The 19,688-nt window shown below is 37.4% G+C and overlaps 1 long non-coding RNA gene across 1 annotated transcript; it reads right to left on the bottom strand.

The window, feature by feature from the left end:
- Positions 1-7,244: 7,244 nt before the first annotated feature.
- On the bottom strand, positions 7,245-19,333 carry LOC309848944. Its single transcript, XR_014303365.1, has 3 exons — positions 18,716-19,333; positions 16,271-16,383; positions 7,245-7,337 (listed from the first exon to the last, which is right to left on the bottom strand). It is a non-coding gene; the product is annotated as an uncharacterized lncRNA (long non-coding RNA).
- Positions 19,334-19,688: the final 355 nt, after the last annotated feature.

Here is a 19,688-nt window from a genome sequence, read left to right as displayed (position 1 = left end):
ATAGGGCAGCCTCCTTAGGAGAGTCCTTAGAAATACTCTTCATCATTTACCCCCAAAACTGTCTTCTTCTACTTTCTTTTTTTTTTTTTTAAAGATTTTTTTTTTTTAATCTGACAGAGATCACAAGTAGGCAGAGAGGCAAGCAGAGAGAGAGGAGGAAGCAGGCTCCCTGCAGAGCAGAGAGCCCGATGTGGGGCTCGATCCCAGGACCCTGGGATCATGACCTGAGCCAAAGGCAGAGGCTTAACCCACTGAGCCACCCAGGTGCCCCTCTTCTTCTACTTTCCTAGGACTATCCATCACTCCTTTTGAAACCTTTCGTGTTTTCAACCTACCAGTGTCTTTCCTGTTTTCATGGCTCCATTTTTCTACTCATGGGCTTTAGTCCACTTGAATTGAATTCTTTGCCTTCTTTCTCTTGTGGCTTCATTACATATCCCCAGGCTAACTATGAGCTCCTCTGTGAGGCTTTTCCCACCCAATCTTCCTCAGATAAGCACTATTAATTTCCTATTCTACCCTTATAATGTAGTACATTTTCTTATCACTAATTTACTTTTCTAAAGTATTAGGGCTAGTATTTGGAGATGAAAACCACACACTTCAGTTGTCTTCATCAAAAGCATTCACTCTGCCGTTGTTCAAACTTCTATTTGACATTTTTTTAACCTGTATCTAATTTATTATGGAACTAATTTAACTTAAAACAATATAATACTTCATATAACTAAAATGTGGTCTCAAAGATCTAGATTATTTCAACTACATTTACAATTTAGAAAAGCATTTATCCAGAGAAGTTAATGGTGCAGTTATGAGCTGTAATTTATAGTGGTTAAGAGGCGGAGTTCTGAAGCTCTAAAACCAGACTGCCCCAACTTGACTTTCAGGTCTGCTATGTATTTATTAGCTGTGTGACCATGAGCAGATGACTTCAACTGTTTTTGTCTCCATGTTTCCCTTTCTTGATATGTCAAATGGGGACATTTATACTACCTGAAATAGCCTTTGCAGTGAGGTATACATGCAGAAAAAGACATTAGAACAATGTCTGGCACATAGTAACCTCTCAGCATATTTTACGGATAAATTATATCAGTAGTCATGATTGTAGTGGTAGGAAGAGAAGGCAAGGGATTAGTTTTGGTGTTAGTATGCACCAGACAATATGCTAGTTTGGAGTTATAGTCTATCTAGGGGGCAGAAATTGTAAGCAGATCAACACATACCACTGTTACAAGAGGTGAAGGCACACAGAAGATCAGGATCATTGTGGGAGAAGCATTAGAGAAGAAGTAACATCTGGGCTGAGTTATGGAGTCCTAGTAGACGTCAGCAAGAGAGAAACAGAGAAGCAGGGTCCCGCGCACTGTACGGGCACACATGAATGCAGGGAGACTGGGAGAACATGGTACCCAGAGTCCCTCACTGGAGTACAGCATGGTCAACAGAGAAAGACAGATTTTAGATTGGAAAAGAGTTTCTGCTTCATGTGGAGATATCTGGAGTTTCATAAAAGAAATTAGAAAAAAAAATTCAGCACAGAAATTTTACTTTTGGTTGGTTAATTTAAAAACATTATTTGCGGGGCACCTGGGTGGCTCAGTGGGTTAAAGCCTCTGCCTTTTGCTCAGGTCATGATCTTGGGGTCCTGGGATCGAGCTCCGCATCGGGCTCTCTGCTTGGCGGGGAGCCTGTTTCCTCCTCTCTCTCTCTCTCTCTCTTCGCCTGCCTCTCTGCCTACCTGTGATCTCTCTGTGTCAAATAAATAAATAAAATCTTTAAAAAAAATTACTTGCCATTAGTGTGGATAATGTATCAGGAGACAGTGAGTTAGGAGCAGGTATGCCAGGTAGAAATTTATTGCACTACTTCAAAAATAACCACAAAGCCCTGGATAGAAGTAGGAATGTGTATATGGAGTAGAGAGACACTGCTTGAAAAATATCAAGGGGGTTCAGAAGAATAAAAAAGCTAGAGGTGGAAATGGGAGATTATGAGGTTGGGGCATGGTTGCAAAAATGTAACTATAGTTAAGAAGAAGTTTAAATTGAGGAAAAATGAGGAATATAAAACTGGCTATATGGCATTGAATGTTCACTATGTTCTAGCTTAAAGTAGTTTTTTGATTAGTCAATTTATGTCCTGAACTCGGAGGCCACACTACATAAATAAAATAAGAGCTAAGTAAATATCTGCACTATCGTTATAAGAACACTGAGGATATAACTTATTATAAGCTATAATTTAAATAATTTATTTTGGAAAATGAACTGGAAGGTAAAAATTAATAAATCATGTTACTTGTGTAATTTATGTTAGTTATGTAACTTATGTTACTTATATTGTGTTCCTGGCATTGTGTTGATCATTTTAAGTATATGTTACAACACAAAAGCAAGCTTATGAAATGGGTATCAATATCCCATTTTATATAGAGAAATGTGAAATTAAAAGCATTTAAATAATTTGTTTAAAGTTAGATGAGAAGTGGAAGAGCCAGGATTAAAATCCTAATCAATCAAACTGCATATTTTATTCATCCACAACCACATAATACTCCTAACAAAGTAAAAAATAAAGCAAATAAAAAGACTAGAAATGCAGTAAATCCAGTTTTGCATAGGAAGGGCACATTTCTTCTAAATGAGAGGAAGAAAGTCTCCTCCAATATAAAAAAAATAATAATATTGTACTTCTTACAATGTGCTGATATTGTGACAGGAGTTAGACTTTAAAATAAGAAAAGTAGGGGAACCTGGGTGGCTCAGTGGGTTAAAGCCTCTGCCTTTGGCTCAGGTCATGATCCCAGGGTCCTGGGATCAAGCCCGGCATCGGCATCGGGCTCTCTGCTCAGCAGGGAGCTTGCTTCTTTCTCTCTCTCTACCTGCCTCTCTGCCTACTTGTGATCTCTGTCAAATAAATAAATAAAATCTTAAAAAAAATTAGAAAAAGAAAAGTACTGTTTTTGCATGTAAGAAATGCAAGGCTTGGACTTCAGAAAATATTTGGAGACTGCTACTGAAAGTATAAGAAGGTAGAAAAGTGAGGGTAAAATGGTGAAGCAATACTTAATACAGAGGCACAGTTCTGCATAGTTCAAATTCACTTTCATCTGTATAATGATAAAGAATCTCAGATTTCAGCTTTAGGAGATCTAGATTATTAAGAAGAATTCAGAGAAATCATGATGGCACTCCCACTTGATACTCTTTACAGAATAACTTTTTATCCCCCCCCCCCCAAGAACTTTTTCCTTTTATTTCAGAGGGAAGGAAACAAAGTCAGACACTCTCCTACTCCATCCCCAAAGCTCCCGCCTCACCCAGAACGTGCAGTGAAAGAGGGACAGGGCCCAGTCTCCCCAAAACCCCACAAAGGAGCAAGATTAGAAAAATTGTAACCATATTGTTCTGCCTCTGGCACTACACAGAGGCCCCACTGTGGCCAAAAAGTAAGTGGGAGAGGCAGATGCGGCAAAGGGAATTCCTTCTTACTACACAGTAAGATGATGCCCGAGCTACTGGGTGATGGAGAGGTGGAGACAAGATCTGGGGCAGGGAGAAAGCCTCCAGACCTTTTCCTTCAACCTCACATACTTCTATATTTACAGCTTTCAAGGAGAGGATGAAGTCTGGAATGACACTAGTTCTGCAAAGGCAGGAAATGAAAACCAAACAGCAGCTGTTTGGGCCATAATTTCTTGCCTCCTTGCTCCTAAAATCTTGAGTGGGAAAAGGGGAAACAGAAGCAGGCAGTGTTGGGAGGTTATGTTTGAGGGTCACGAGCCCAAAGCTCACTGCGAGAGAAGGTAAGGCAGCGGATCAGGGGCAGCCGGGTCCTCGGAGAAACATGTAAGAGAAGCAGCCACTCACATCCCGCCTCTCCTCCAGCTCCCCAGGTCTCCAAAGGCCCGGGGCGGCGGCTCCACCAGCCATCTCCAGCAAGAGCGCTCCTCCTCCACCTGCAGCAGGTCAGCCTGCCTCATGGCCTTCAGCACACGCTCTCTGAAGCCGTCCTGGATTTCATCCCCCCATCGAAATCTCATCCCGGAGGAAGCAGGCCTTCTCAAGGTTAAAGCCGAAGTCCATCTCGCACGCGCTGCGGAAGTAGGAGTCCAGCAGCTTCACACCTCGGCGCATTGGCTCTGGCAGGACGAGTGCTCGTCCACGCGCTCCACGGCGCAGCAGTAGAGGCTGGCCTATCTTTTATAGACGGCTTTGAGGTCCTTCTCCTCCGGGAAGCTGCACATCATGGGCTTGCAAGCCGGAATGCCCTGCATAAGCTCCGGAGCCGCGGTCCTTCGCGGCGTGTCTGCCGTGGCCAGGGACCGTCTCGGCAGCCACACCTTCTGACGCCCGCCTATCGGCTGCGTGAGTCGCTTCGCCTCGCCGCAGTCGTCTCTGCGTGTCCCTCTTTGGCCACCGTAGGGCCTAAGTCCTCTTTTAAAATCCTTTCTTCCGGTCCCTCTGGAAGCCTCGCCTGCCCCAGACCGCCTGGAAACTTCTAAGACGCCTGGCTCAAAGCAAGACAGGTCAGAAGGCTCTCTCCTCACTACGAGTACCCTGGGGGCGGACAGGCTTTGGACCAGACTAACGGCTCCCCTGCCGCTTTATCTAGCGTGCCTAAGTCAGTCTTGCGGGGGGCTTTGACGTTGGGGATCGGTTTTTGCTGAGGACCGCTGACATTTCTGGTTTTTCCACGGGCTGAACTTCGGTGAACTTGAGACAAGAGTTTTTATTCTATAGTGAAGTTGTTTTATAGATATATAAAATTATACACACACACACACACACACACACACACATAATTCAAAGCAGAAACAATTTGTTATATATGTAGAATCTTATGAATAAGCAAATACATCTTTTACCCCTTTTTCCAGAACATTTTTAGAACTGGCTTAAGATAACGGTAATTTAACTCGAATTGGTTCTGGATGCCATATAAAGCCATTCTTTTCCCATGATTGCTGGATTCTAGATTTCAGATTTGTCCTTGTCTAGAATTACAATGTCTTGAATGTTTTTCACTAAGGAAATATGAGGCGGATGTGTAAAGCCCGTATAAAATGTAATTCAGCAATTTACATGATCAGGTATCTATCAAATATCAGTTAATCAGGGTTTTAGTGTACAAGCAGTTCAATGACAGCACAAAATCCTGTGTTGTCTCTAGAAGAATGGCAACGCTGTATTAAAACAAAGGTCAGCTAGGATGCCTGGGTTGAAATGCTAGCTCTATGGCTCTATGAGTTATTGGTTGTAGGACTTAAGGAAAGCATTTCCCGTAACCATGCCTCGGTTTCTTCATCAATAAAAAGTGTCCTTAGCTTTGTTGTAGGTGTTAAATGACTTACAGAGGTAGTGGGTCTGAAGCATTTAGCCTGTTCCTTGCCATAGTAGTTAGCACTAAATAAGCATTATTATTTATCTATTCCATACCCACAGACAGATATGGGAAGGGGTGAGGCTACATAGTGAGTCCTCTACCTTTATTTTTCCTGTTGCCTAAGGTAACTTGATAGGTACAAGTGGGGACTGAAGTTAACTTCTATTGGGAGAACTGACTGGGAAATTTTTAGGAATTTTGGGAGTTGGTTGATGTTGTGTTGGTAGCTTGAAATTGGCTATGATGGGATTATTTAGACCAACTAGTCCCAGAAAACAGTTGCTAAACATTCACCAGGATGAAGTTAGCTTTGTTATCCAAGACTGTAGTTTTCTCTGGCTCTGATCTACTGGTCACATGTAAAGGATCTTTAGAAAGATACTAGAAAATATTACACTTGTTAAAAAAAAGGGGGGGGGGAGGAAGAAATTGGAAATTTGGCAATTTCTTAGATTGTAAAAATTTTACCTACAATATGAGCCAGAAATTCTACTCCAAGGTATTCACCAAAGAGAAAGGAAGAGATAGATCTACAAAGGAATTGTTTAAGAATTTCCTAGCAACGTTATTCATAATAGGCAAAAACAGAGTTCTCACAACAAGAGCATAAAAACAAATTTTCTATTTGTACAAGTGAATACTACATAATAATAAAAAGAAATGAATTGATGATACATGAAGCTAAGGGAAATAATCTCACAGAAGTAGAGCTGATTGAAGGAAGCCAGACAGAGAAAGAGTGTGCAGCATATGACCATTTATACAAAGATTAAGACCAGACAAAAGTGATCTATGGTGAGAGAAATTAGAACAATTGTTGGGGCGCCTGGGTGGCTCAGTGGGTTAAGCCACTGCCTTTGGCTCAGGTCATGATCTCGGGTCCTGGGATGGAGTCCCACGTCGGGCTCTCTGCTCAGCAGGGAGCCTGCTTCCCTCTATCTCTCTCTCTGCCTGCCTCTCTGTCTACTTGTGATTTCTCTCTGTCAAATAAATAAATAAAATCTAAAAAAAAAAAAAAAAAAAGAACAATTGTTGCCTTTGGTGGGTGAGGGGTTGTGGTGGTGATGGTGGTGTTGATTGGAAAGACGCATGACAGAAATCTTTGGGGTGAGATAAATGTTCTGTATTTTGAAGGGGCTGTTGGCTACATGGGTATACACATTTTTTTTTTAAAGATTATTTATTTATTTATTTGACAGACAGAGATCACAAGTAGGCAGAGAGGCAGGCAGAGAGAGAGGAGGAAGCAGGCTCCCCGCTGAGCAGGGAGCCCGATGCGGGGCTCAATCCCAGGACCCTGGGATCATGACCTGAGCCAAGGCAGAGGCTTTAACCCACTGAGCCACCCAGGCGCCCCTGGGTATACACATTTATCATATCTTATCAAATCGTGCACTAAAGAGCTTTACATTTTACTTTATATAAATTATGTATCAATAAAGAAAAATAGAGCAATGTATTTTAATCGAAATGCTGCTTAAGAATAGATGGGGTAATGACTAAATTTGGTAGAAAATAAAGTTTGGGGAATATGTACATTTATATGAAGAGAAAAGAAGAGTAGTAATTAGACATACAATCCATTTATTTCATCTTTCAGTTTTGAATTGTGTGACCTTAGATAACTAGCTTGACCTTAAGTATATTCTGGTTTCTGATCTGCTGAAATGGGATTAAATATAAAATTTACCTTAAAAGATGGCTAGCTGGATTAAATGAAATAATTCATCAAAGGAATTTAAGGTGCTTGGGATTTAGTAAATACTTAAATATAAATTCTTTTATAGCTATTTTTATTATTAAAGGATATATATAAAAGAAAATATAAAACTCAAAGAGAATACTTCCTGAATTTCCAGCTTCATCTCATGGAAGTGCCAGAAACAATGGAGTAGGTAAATAAGGAACGAATAACCTAAATTTCCCCAGAGCTGAGCACCTGGAATCTTCAGAATGAAAGGATCCAGGAAGTACAAAATAAATAAGAAACAAAGCTAATCACTTTTGCGGCAGTTTTTTTTTTTTAATTTTTTATTTTTTATAAACATATATTTTTATCCCCAGGGGTACAGGTCTGTGAATCACCAGGTTTACACACTTCACAGCACTCACCCAAGCACATACCCTCCCCAATGTCCATAAAAAGAAATGAAATCTTGCCATTTGCGGCAGTTTTAATTTTCAATTAAAAGGAGAAAGTATTCCTCCCAAAGAGGTAAAGTGATATGGTTACTTTTACTAAGCAAGGGGCAAATTGTTATCATCCTTCTAACCAGCAATAATGTATATTCTAGAGAACAATGAATCTGTTCCTTCTAATGCACATGGGAAATAATTTTAAATCCAGACTTAAATGTAGGGATAGAAAAAAAAAAAAATACAGGCATGCAAGTACTCAGAAATTCAATTGTGACATACTTCAGTTTTCTAGTAAAAATAAAATCGTTAGTATTTTCTATTCTGCATTAGTAATCAGTGATAAAGAGAAGAATGGAATTAGCTTTGTGGGCAGAAGAGAGGTTAATTTACTTCATTGTATACTATTTACTTCAAAAACATGTTTCACTATGGTTACTTGTTACTTTTATAATAATAAATGGATAACTTAGGTAAGTTAAATGAAAACATCATATATGTATCATTTTTTTTAAGATTTATTTATTTGAGAGAGAGAGAGAGAGAGAGAGAGAGAGCACATAGCAGGGGGAGGGGCAGAAGGACAGGGAAAGAATCTGAGGCAGTCTCCGACCCACCATTGAACATGGAGCCTGATGCGAGGCTGAATGTCACTACCCTGAGATCATGACCTGAGCTGAAATTAAGAGTCTGACACTTTAACCAACTGAGTCGCCCAGGTACTCCCCCTTAGGTTAATGTTTTTTTAAAGCTTTATCTATGTTGTTTTTAGTACCAATAGTTTATATTTTTTACAGCTGAGTAGTAATGCACTGTTTGAATATACAGGTTGTTATCCATTTCTTTGTTAAGGAATGTTAAGGGTGTTTCAAGTTTTTGGCTATTATGAATTAGTGTGGTCTAAAAATCCTCATATGAATGATTTTGAGAACTGTATTTTCAATGTTCTTGGATACATAGTCTAAGAGTGACTTTTCTGGCCCATAAGGTGTACACATGCACACACACACACATACACACACACACACAAACAGAGTATACACACAATGTTTTTATGTAGTAACAGTATGTTATTTTGTTATACTGTTAATGAAAAACAATTTTCCAAAATAATTGGAGAATATTCTTACCAGCAGTGTGTGAGAGTTCTAGTTGCTCAACAGCTTTACCAACATTCTGGTACACTTTTTAACTTTTCGCATTCTAGCTCATTGTAATTTCAGTTTGCATTATTCTGATGCTCAAAAATGTTGAGAGCTTTTTCATGTGTTTATTAGTCATTCATTGATTTTATGAAGCTTTAGTCCAAATTTTTGCCCATATTTATTGTATTTTTTGCTTTCATTTTCATAGTTGATCTTTAAAAGACTTGAAGAGTCTTTTTATCTATGGTGAATATATATTCAAATATGTATAAGGCAAATAGATTTTTGGGTTTTTTTCCCCCCTTACTGTGTCTTGTCTCTTCATTTTCTTTTCTTTTTCTCTTCTTTTCTTTCTTTTTTCTTTTTTTTTTAGGATTTATTTGTTTATTTTAGAGAGAGAGAGAGATAATATGTACATGATCAAGCGGGGAGAGGAGCAGAGGGAGAGGGAGAGTCAAAATCTCAAGCACACTCCTGGCTGTGCACAGAGCCAGACACAGGGCTTGATCTCTTGACCCTGATATCATGACCTGAGCTGAAACCAAGAGTTGGACACTCAACCTCCTGAGCCACCCAGGCAGCCCTGTCCCTTTATTTCTTAATGGTATTCTTTAATTAACTGAAAATTTTAATTTTGACAAAGTTCAATTTTTAAATTTTTTATTTCAGTGCTTTTTTATGACCTGTCTGATAAATCTTTGTCTACCCAGCAAAGGTTTATTTCTTAAACATCAGGTTTTGAGGTGGGAATGTTCTACCACCCTAATTATTCTTTCCTTCCTACTGATTATCCATATCCACCTTTCTATTCAAAGAATGGGATATGACAAATTAAAATAATTAATGAAAGCAACTTCCTGTTAGAGATTGCTAAATAAGTCTGGTTGCTCCAAAAGATTATTGAAATTCTAAAGCAACTCCACAGTGTTTAAGTAGATTATGTTTTTGTTTTCCCCTCAGAAGGAGATGAAAAAACATATTTTAAGCCAAATTTTATACAAATTATGTGGATATAAAACCCTAAATACACATCTGGTCTTCTGGGAAACTCTTTCAACTTCACAGACTAATGTTGTAACAAAAGTTACAAAAATTTTAATCTGTAAAGTGTTTTAAGGCAATGATTATTCAAATACAAACTCATGTCTATATTGCAGAATACATACAGTTGCTACAGATAGATCTAAATTTATACCAAAAATATAAAAACACAAACTTTCTTGGCAGTATTTTTTTTCTAGTTATGTATAGACATAAGCATTTTTACAGGAAAACATCTTGCATTTTCAAAGTGGTACTTGATTTTGTAACACAAATAAAACATTTGAATTTTTTTTAAAAAGGTTTATTTATTTATTTTAGAGGGAGAGAGAGTGTGCACACCCAAGAGAGAGTGAAAGTGGGTGAGGAGCAGAGGGAGAGGGGCAAGTTGTTTCCTCTCGAGGTTGGAGCCCGTGCAGGGACTTGATCCCATGACCTTGAGATAGTGATCTTAACCCAAACCAAGAGTCAGATGGTTAATCAACTGAGCCACCCAAGTGCTGCAACATTTGAATTCTTAATAGAAAGTTTCATTGCTCTTTAGCATATCTTTATACTTTCAAATGATGGTCAGATAATACAAAAAATAAGTTTTAAAAGCATAATCAGTGCTCCAAAACTGAAGAAAATCTTTGTCTAAATGTTTACCTTTCTTACAATTTAAAACTCTGTTAGTAAAATACCATTATTTCATTCCTATGTCATATGTACTTTTAGTATGTATAAATACACACTCTGCACATTTGTTTTCTGTACTTAAAGTATATATGGATAGGAGCACCTGGGTGGTTCAGTCGGGTTAGTGTCCGGCTCATGATTTCTACTCAGGTCACGAGCTCATGGGTGCTGGGATTGAGCCTCACGTTGTCAGGCTCTGTGCTCAGTGGGGAATCTGCTTGAGATTCTCTCTCTCCCTCTCCCTTTGCCCCTCCCCACACTCACTCACACACACACACTCTCATTTAAAATAAATAAATCTAAAAAATCAAGTAAAGTAAAAATGGGTAAATAAAACACCAATGAACAGTCAAGCTCTATTGTTTTGCTGCAGATTTCTGAAAAGCAACCAAGTAGCATGTCATCCCAAGGTCAAGATCGTTAAAATAATATTTTTTTTTTTTCTCAAAATGAACTAGAAACTGCAATTACGGATGTGCCTAAAGTTGTTTCACAGGGATCCCAAGGAGAATGTGTGGTTCCTGATTTCTGTTTTTATTTGATCCTAAAATTTAGGGTTTTAATCTTCTTTTCCCATTTTACTGGTAGTAATTGTTTTATATAATTATTTAATGAAAATTTTTATTCACAACTTCGTGTTTAGAAATCTACCCAGATTCAAGATCGTATGTATGTTCAGTAAACCATATCAGGCTTTTCAAAGCTGAGGTTATTATTACAGGTTGACCTTGATCAGGGATCCCCTATATTAAATTAAGTCAGGCACTCCAAAAGGAATGTAGAAAATATAAGCAGTTGCTGAAGTGACTCTTTTATTTGTGAGCTGGTTGAAATGATTAAGCTTCTTAATTTTTTATGTTGTTGGCCTGAAAGGGCATATGCCAAGATATGGCACAGAGATCTCACAAAACCTGGTATAGTTTACTTTTGGCTCAGGATATATGAGCTTTCGATTTTTTTTTCCCTTTCACATGAAATGCTCAGTTTTTAAAGTTTTTTTTTTTTTTCAGAAGGGTAATATTTAACCATTTCTGCACACCACAAAGGAAAAAGGAATAGCAGCAATTGCCTTAAGTTTCAGGTGTGTATACCATGTAAAATAATATATAGATTACTGGGTTAGAATGTTATCATAGTTATGCCAAAAAATAAGGATTGATGCTAGAAACATAGATCAAATATTAACTCCATTTATTAAATAATATAAGAGCAGGATGATATGGCAAGATTTAGTTTTATTTGCCATGTTCAAAAAATATATTCTACATATCTTCCTTTTAGTTACTTATTTCATTACATCCATTCTTTTTCATCTCTTAGATAAAGGAGAACTAGTAAACACTATATAAATTAAACACACATGCAAGGGAGAAACAAGGAGTGCTAGGGACATTAAGGAAGACTTCAGAGAGCCTTGAGTTATGACCAGATGGACAATGCAGTTCTAATTATTCTTTTTACTCCCCCCTCCAGCTGTTTTATTTGTGATCTTTATTTAAAGTGTTGACTCTTGTATTTATAATACTTTTTTTCCTTCCCACATACTGTGCATCTGGGAAAATAGTTACTGCAACAGTTCTTCATTGGTTGGTCCAGATGTCCAGAGGGTGAAGAATTTGTAGAGGCTTTTCTTTTAGCCATGACACAGGTAGATTTATTCCCACAAGCTTTCTCAAACCTTATTTGGCAAAACACCTCTCTCACTCTTAATACTATTAAATCTCCAGTGAGCTTTTATGATACATACAAGAGTATAAGGAAGTAAGCATCTTTTTTATGTTTGGTCTAGTTAATCTTGTATGTAAGGAAAATAGCTTCTCATATACTTTTTACAACTCTGAGTATATAGGAAAAAAAACATCATAATCATGAAATACCCATTTCATGAATTTTTCCTAAGGCAGAGTAGTAAGTAGCTAAATCACCACTCTTCCACTTACTTTTGTGTACTTCCTTGGCCCCCAGTTTAATCTGAGTTAATTCTTCTTTAACTTTAATTGCCATCTCTTTTTTCAATGGTTAAGTTATATATTAAAATTTGTGCAATTTCTAATGAACTGCTCATTAAGATAGCTGTTATATGACTCATATTAAGACTGTAGAAAAAATATAACATTTCTTCTTCTTAACATGCAGAAAAAGTACATATTAAATACTTGTTAATGTGTATTAAATATAACCTTCCCATAAGATGTAAGTGACTCCTTTTCAGCAAATCATGTTCATGGAAAAAGTAATATGAGATTCAAAAGATTAAATAGGACTATTAAATTGCAACTCATTTATGTGCTATAATTCATGCCCTTTTTGGGAAGTAGTTTTAATCACAGAGCATATAAAATTATTTCTAACCAACTGACAAAGAATCTAAAATTTAAGGTAGAAGAAAGACTTTTTACTTAATAGATTTCCTATTAAGAGTATTATTTCTTGGGGCGCCTGGGTGGCTCAGTGGGTTAAGCCGCTGCCTTCGGCTCAGGTCATGATCTCAGAGTCCTGGGATCGAGCTCCACATCGGGCTCTCTGCTCAGCAGGGAGTCTGCTTCCTCCTCTCTCTGCCTGCCTCTCTGTCTACTTGTGATCTCTCTGTCAAATAAATAAATAAATAAATAAATCTTTAAAAAAAAAAAAGTATTATTTCTTAAGGAAGGCATTATGCCTAACTGCCCGATTTACATGCTGATTTTATTTACAAGATGCTTGTGTTTCTGTGTTTGCAACTTGTAGAAGTAAAAGTAAACTAATAAAGTTTTCCATTTTTTAATCGTATGTTATTTAATAATTGCTTCTGCATTGGTTACATGGAATGCGGTATACTTTCTGAAATATATGACTTAGTTCATGCATCCGATGAATAAGGGTTAAGAGTATATGGCCTAACTACCTCTGAGAATGTTGAATATTACCTGAGCCTTGTGCTTCTGTAAACACCCTTCCTCTTCCCCTCCCCACTTTGTGTTCTAGGAAATGCCCTACTGCATATAATTACCAGCATGTAACTTAGATAAAATATTCATGGATAGCCTTCTTGCTTATGTATTGACAAGGCTAGACATAGACCCTCTAAACTCCTATTCTTCGGCTCATAAATGAATAGTTAAACTATGCTATTTGATTTGACCCAGATTTAGTAAGTTTTTGGTTGGCCACTGAACTTTGGTCCCTCTTTTATGAGTCCCTCCTGATAATCAGCTCACCTCTCAGAAAAACATTCCTTGAACACACTACCTGTTTACCCCACATTCACACAAGAGTTCTTTCTAGCCTTGTTTACTCATTTCTATAAATAAAATTCATTTCTGCCTGACCTTTGAGAGGTTTATAAATGTTTAAAGTTCAGAGTACTTTTCTCTACTGTCATAGTCTGCTTCCCCCTTATTGCAATAGCCTTTTCTCCTTACCTGAGTCTGGATTTAGTTTTAATTGATAATCCCTTTTTAAATTGTGATTGGTTTCTGACTTAAGTTAAGAAAAATTGTTACAGACAATAATTCATGCAAACCCATCTGTACAAATCAGAAATAGAATTAAGATCCCTCTCAAATTTGAGAGTTTAACTTACATATTTTTAGTAAGAAAGAATCAGAATAATTTAGTCTTCATTTTAATGCTGGCCTAGGTTTCAAAACACTCAATTATATCTAATTTACTATTATAACTATCTGAAAAAGCTAATGAAGTATCATAAAATTGAAGTAGAAAATGAAGCAAGCTCAAGACTTTCACTTTGCATGTTAGGGTAAAATTCTGGTTTAAATGTGTATTTTGGGAAAGCTGACATGCTCTACTTGTTGAAAGTTTTAGGTATAATCAAAGGCCCATCTGTATATAGGGTGTGGCAAGTCATGGAAGAAGACAGAAAGCCTTTAAATATATGGAGATACTGGACAATTTATTATATGCCAGGTGCCTAGCCCAACATGTGGGGCATAGTGTATATTGACATAGTATTTATAGAATAAATTTATAATATCCTTTCTTTATAGTATCTTTTTTTTTGACACAGGCAGATTTCATTTTTTTTTAATTTTAGTTCACTCAAAAACATGTCAATTATTGGAATAAGATTGACGAAAGGGAGGATGTACATATTTATTCATTGAACAGAAGAAAGGGGATGTTAGGAAAATGAGAAAGTGACATGTGCATGTATTTTGATCTCTCATTTTCAAGTTTAATAAGCAACTCTAAATTTTATGCTTAGTCATCTTGAAATGAAATTTTTCATGGCATTGTGTATTTTTGGTCATTTATTTTTTATTTTGAACTTATAAATGATGTTATTATATAATTTTATGAAAGTATAAACTTATGGAATGGTAGTATATTGTGAGTTAATAAATACAAGATTAGGTTCAAAAAATCCAATCTGATATGAATAATAATTTAAAAGTCAGACTCAGAATGAATTTGTTGAGAACTACAATCTTGACCCTGAAAAATTTTTCAAAGTGTAATATGATAAAGTCATTGTAAGCTGCAGTTCTGGTCACTCTTGGTGCTCTCTCTGTCTCAATGTATACCCTTCATTTAGATTTCCAGATTTTAGGAAATAGCTTTGATGATGCTATTTATGTAGGGAAATTAATCTAACTGTTATGCACATACTTATGCTACAATGGACCTCTCTCTCCCTCTAATCTATTTCTTATTCCCTCCCACACTATGCTTCAGAATTCATGTCCATTAGGAACCTTAGAGGGACGCCTGGGTGGCTCAGTTGGTTAAGCAGCTGCCTTCGGCTCAGGTCATGATCCCGGCATCCTGGGATCGAGTCCCACATCGGGCTCCTTGCTCCGCGGGGAGCCTGCTTCCCCCTCTGACTCTGCCTGCCACTCTGTCTGCCTGTGCTCACTCTCGCTCTTTCTCTCTCTCTCTCTCTGACAAAACAAATAAAATCTTTAAAAAAAAAAAAAAAAAAAAGGAACCTTAGAAAGTAACCTTCTTTGGAAATAAGGTTTTTGCAAACGTGATCAAGTTAGATGAGATTGCGATGAATTAGGGTAAGCCCTGAGTCCAATACGACTATTGTCCTTATAAGAAGAGGAAGTTTGGACACAGAATCACAGAAAACCAAGGATTGCCATCAGCCACCAGAAGCTAGAAGAGGCAGGAAGGATTCTTGAGATTTAAGGGGGAGCTGAGACTGCTATCTGGATCTCTAGCCTTCAGATCTATGAGAGAATAATGTCTTGTTTTAAGCTACCCAGTTTCTGGTACTGTTATAGTAGCCATAGGAAACTAATATATACCCCAGACCCAAAATAACCCTTTTAGGGATTTTTTTTTAAAGGTTTTATACACTTATTTGACACAGGGAAAGAGAGGGAAAGAGTACAAGCAGGTGGATTAGCAGAGGGAAAGAGAGAAACAGGCCCTCCACTGAGCAGCGAGCCTGACGTGGGGCTTGATTCTAGGACCTAGGGGTCATGACCTGAGCTGAAGGCAAACGCTTAACTGACTGAGCCACCCAGGAACCCCAGAACCCTTTTGGTTATTTAGGATAGGGATTTTGTAAAAATGAATAAAAAGAACTATAGGAGCTTTCAACACTCACAGAGTGCCATATGTTTCTAAGGGCTGACAGTGAAGTGTTTTTTGTCTCTAAAGGGTGATATCACCGATTCCTTTTCTTAAAAAGGAACAAGGTTTCTTTTCTTTTCTTTTCTTTTCTTTTCTTTTCTTTTCTTTTCTTTTCTTTTCTTTTCTTTTCTTTTCTTTTCTTTTCTTTTCTTTTCTTTTCTTTTCCTTTCTTTCTTTCTTTCTTTCTTTCTTTCTTTCTTTCTTTCTTTTAATAAGATCTGACTTAGGTAAGGTGACAATATATGCTGTAAATATCCAAAATAGTGACTTAAAATGATGAAAACAACATGACTCACTCATGTAGCTGTCTAAAGCAGATGGTCCTGATTGGAAGCGTATTCTCCTCCAAATGTAGATTCAGGGACCCAGGGTCCTTCTCCTGTTTTGCTCCAACATCCTCAACACTTGGCTTCAAAATCACCATGGAAAGGGAAAGAATGACAGTATGGAAAGATTTTAATGGGTCAGATTTGAAATTGGTACACATTTTTAGAAATTATATTTTATAGCCAAAACTCAGATTATATTGTTACAAACAGGGGTCTAGTAAAAGATCTGGAGAAATTTTATTCATATCTTATAACTAGCAAATAGAGAAAGTAGGTTTGGTTACAGGGTCAATTCATTTCAATAAATAATTACTGAGTAATTATGGTGGTCCAAGAATATGTGCTGTCAATCAGTAACTAATGAGTTACTAGGGGATTGTCTATAATTCAGAATTCATAATAATTTAAGCCAAGTTTAAATGGTTTTTAATATATTGAATATTAAACATAAGGTTGATACATTTTCTATTTTGTTAGTTTTTAGGTTTATTTTTCTAAGATTTTGTTTATTTGAGAGAGAGAAAGTGAGTAAGAGGCAGAGCTTGAGCGCATGAGTTGAGGGGTGCATGGGGAGGCAGAGGGAGAAGACAACTTTCCGCTGAGCAGGAAGCCTAATGCAGGGCTTGATCTCAGGACCCAGATCATGACCTGAGCCAAAGTAGCTGCTTAACCAACCCAGACACCCCATTATTTAGGTTTTATATTTTAACTTAGCTTCCCTGGTATAGTATTGATATTTAATTGTCATTCTTTATTCATTTGTAAACATTTTGCAATTTCTTCTATTATAAATGTTCTGCAATTTTTAAAATAAAAATAACTTTGGTACAGATAAAGGAGAGAGATTAAGCAGTATTTGAATATGTGCTCACTTCAAACCCATAATCACACCAGTCATTTTAAACTGATATAAAAATTAGAAAAGCGGGACGCCTGGGTGGCTCAGTTGGTTAAGCAGCTTCCTTCGGCTCAGGTCATGATCCCAGCGTCCTGGGATCGAGTCCCGCATCGGGCTCTTTGCTCCGCAGGGAGCCTGCTTCTTCCTCTGCCTCTGCCTGCCATTCTGTCTGCCTGTGCTTGCTCTCTCGCCCTCTCTCTGATAAATAAAATCTTAAAAAAAAAAAAATTAGAAAAGCATGGTTAAAGGAAATGGGCAAGTTTGAGTCTCTGACAGACCTAACTTGAATGACCTCAATGTCAGCTGCAGCATTTGAAAGCACGTTTACAAGAGTTAATCTAGCAACCATTACAAGAATGTACCCTTCTACAGTATCTGGAGATCTTAACATAGGACTGAATAGCATCAGAAGCATCTTAAAATAAAAAAAAAAAAAAAGATACTTTTTGTTCCAGTGATAGGCATTGTATTTGTAGACTAAGTTATCTCTTGGTTTAGGAAAGTGAAATGTTGACAGTGTTCTCAGTAATTTATACCATTCTATTTTAGCTTAGAGGACTTCAGTTAGGTGTCTTCACTCTTCAGTTGAGGCAGGACCAGCAGGTGCTGAGGAGGCAGTCCCTGCAGTATTTGGACATAAAGTTTGGAAAAGGAACTGAACTCAGCAGGGTCTTAATACAGAGTGACACTATTATCATGTCAGTCTCTTGCACTTAAATTAAGAGTTTCATTAAGAGACTACAGAGTTTATTTTCTGGGTGTTTTGATCAATGGATTTTTTAAAAAAAAATTTAAATTTAATTTTATTTTTTCATTGTTCCAAAAGTCATTGTTTATGTACCACATCCAGTACTCCATGTAATACATGCCCTCCATAATTCCCACCACCAGGCTTATCCAACCCCCCTCCCCTCCTTCCCTCCCAAACCCTCAGTTTGTTTCTCAGAGACCACATCTCTCATGCTTCATCTCTCCCTCCAATTTCCCCCCACTCACTTCTCCTTTCCATCTCTCCATGTCCTCCATGTTATTCCTTATGCTCCACAAGTAAGTGAAACCATATGATAATTGACTCTCTGCTTGACTTATTTTACTCAGCATAATTTCCTCCAACAATGGATTTATTTTTGGCTATCCTGGGACAAAAATATCTGGAACAAAATATGTGTTTTTTTCTCTCTCAATCTCTCTCTCATTTTCCTGCTCTGGAAATTGTCTTTGCAGCCCTTTATCTTAGACAAAGTTAAAATGCAAATGGAAGTGAAAAGCTAAAGTGTTCATTGTTGTATATTCATAACAAATTTGTATTAGAAAGTAAAACATCTTTTACTAAAACTATAATTGGAGGCTGAGTTAAATTTGTGATTAAAGAGGAAACAACCATGAAGTAAATGGTAGTTAGGCACAATAAATTAAAACAACTACAAACAATGTGTCTAAGAAATATGTAGTTTGGTGGGTAAAAAAGTTACCACTGTCATATTTCAGACTAGTTATTAGCTGTTAGTACTTACCATAAACTGTTGCTGAAATTTATCATATTCCAAACTTGAAATTGCCTAGTAAGAAGTAGTGTGAGAGGCAGTGGGAATCACAATAATCCCAAGTAAGGGAAGTTGCAGTTCTTATTACTAGTTACCAAACACATAAGACAAAAAGCTTATTACACTTTGCAGGAAAGCCATGTATTTAACCTGATTGTACATTATGAGATTTGGTAGGGGATATTCAGGATGTCAGAGTGGTTTGTTAATTTTTCCCCTTCTTATAGATTTGGTAATATCCTGTAATAAAGATATAGATCTGAGTTAAAAACTGACTCATCGGAAGGAAAGTCATACTTTTGCCTCTGGCCAACCTCTGAGAATATAATAACCTGTTTGGATAAAAAAGCTAAATTATTTAACAAAAAGCTTGTTAGTGTTAGCAGAGTTAAGGAAGTCAGAACCAAAATTGGCGATAAGATTGAGTTATGTGAGAAGCCTGATTCCCACAGGCCCTTTCCATGAATCTCCTGTTATATACTACCAGGCAGACACAGGAGACAATTATTTTTATGGTATAAGCGCAGATAGCAGGGAGAAGTGCAGATTAACTGTGCCTCCCCATCCTGAACCATTGTCTCAAATTGTCCAAAGCAGATGCCTCAGTGGAGGTCATTAAATTAAGGGCTAGGGAAGTGAACATATAACTGAGAATTGTTGCTAGGAAACAGATAACTCCAGGTTCCAGCTCTAGAATCAGGAAACATGGCTGAACACAATATCTGACTTTAAGAGAGTTGCTTTCCCAGTGTCTGGGATTAAGAGATGGTGTTTGAGCTTCCACTTAGCAATCAATCTTCTATTCACACACTTGCTCTACTCACACACAAATGAAGATACATTCACATCAACCCTGCAGGAAGTGAGATGATGAAGAAAATCAGCACCCAGAATAGGCATTCTTGCCAATTGCCTCTCAGATGTGGTCATGGATAGCACTAAA

Source organism: Mustela nivalis, assembly GCF_964662115.1.
Source record: "Mustela nivalis genome assembly, chromosome: 15".
Classification (NCBI taxonomy): domain Eukaryota; kingdom Metazoa; phylum Chordata; class Mammalia; order Carnivora; family Mustelidae; genus Mustela; species Mustela nivalis.
The sequence above is the reverse complement of the archived record's forward strand: the minus strand, read 5'-3'. Positions and strand labels throughout refer to the sequence as shown.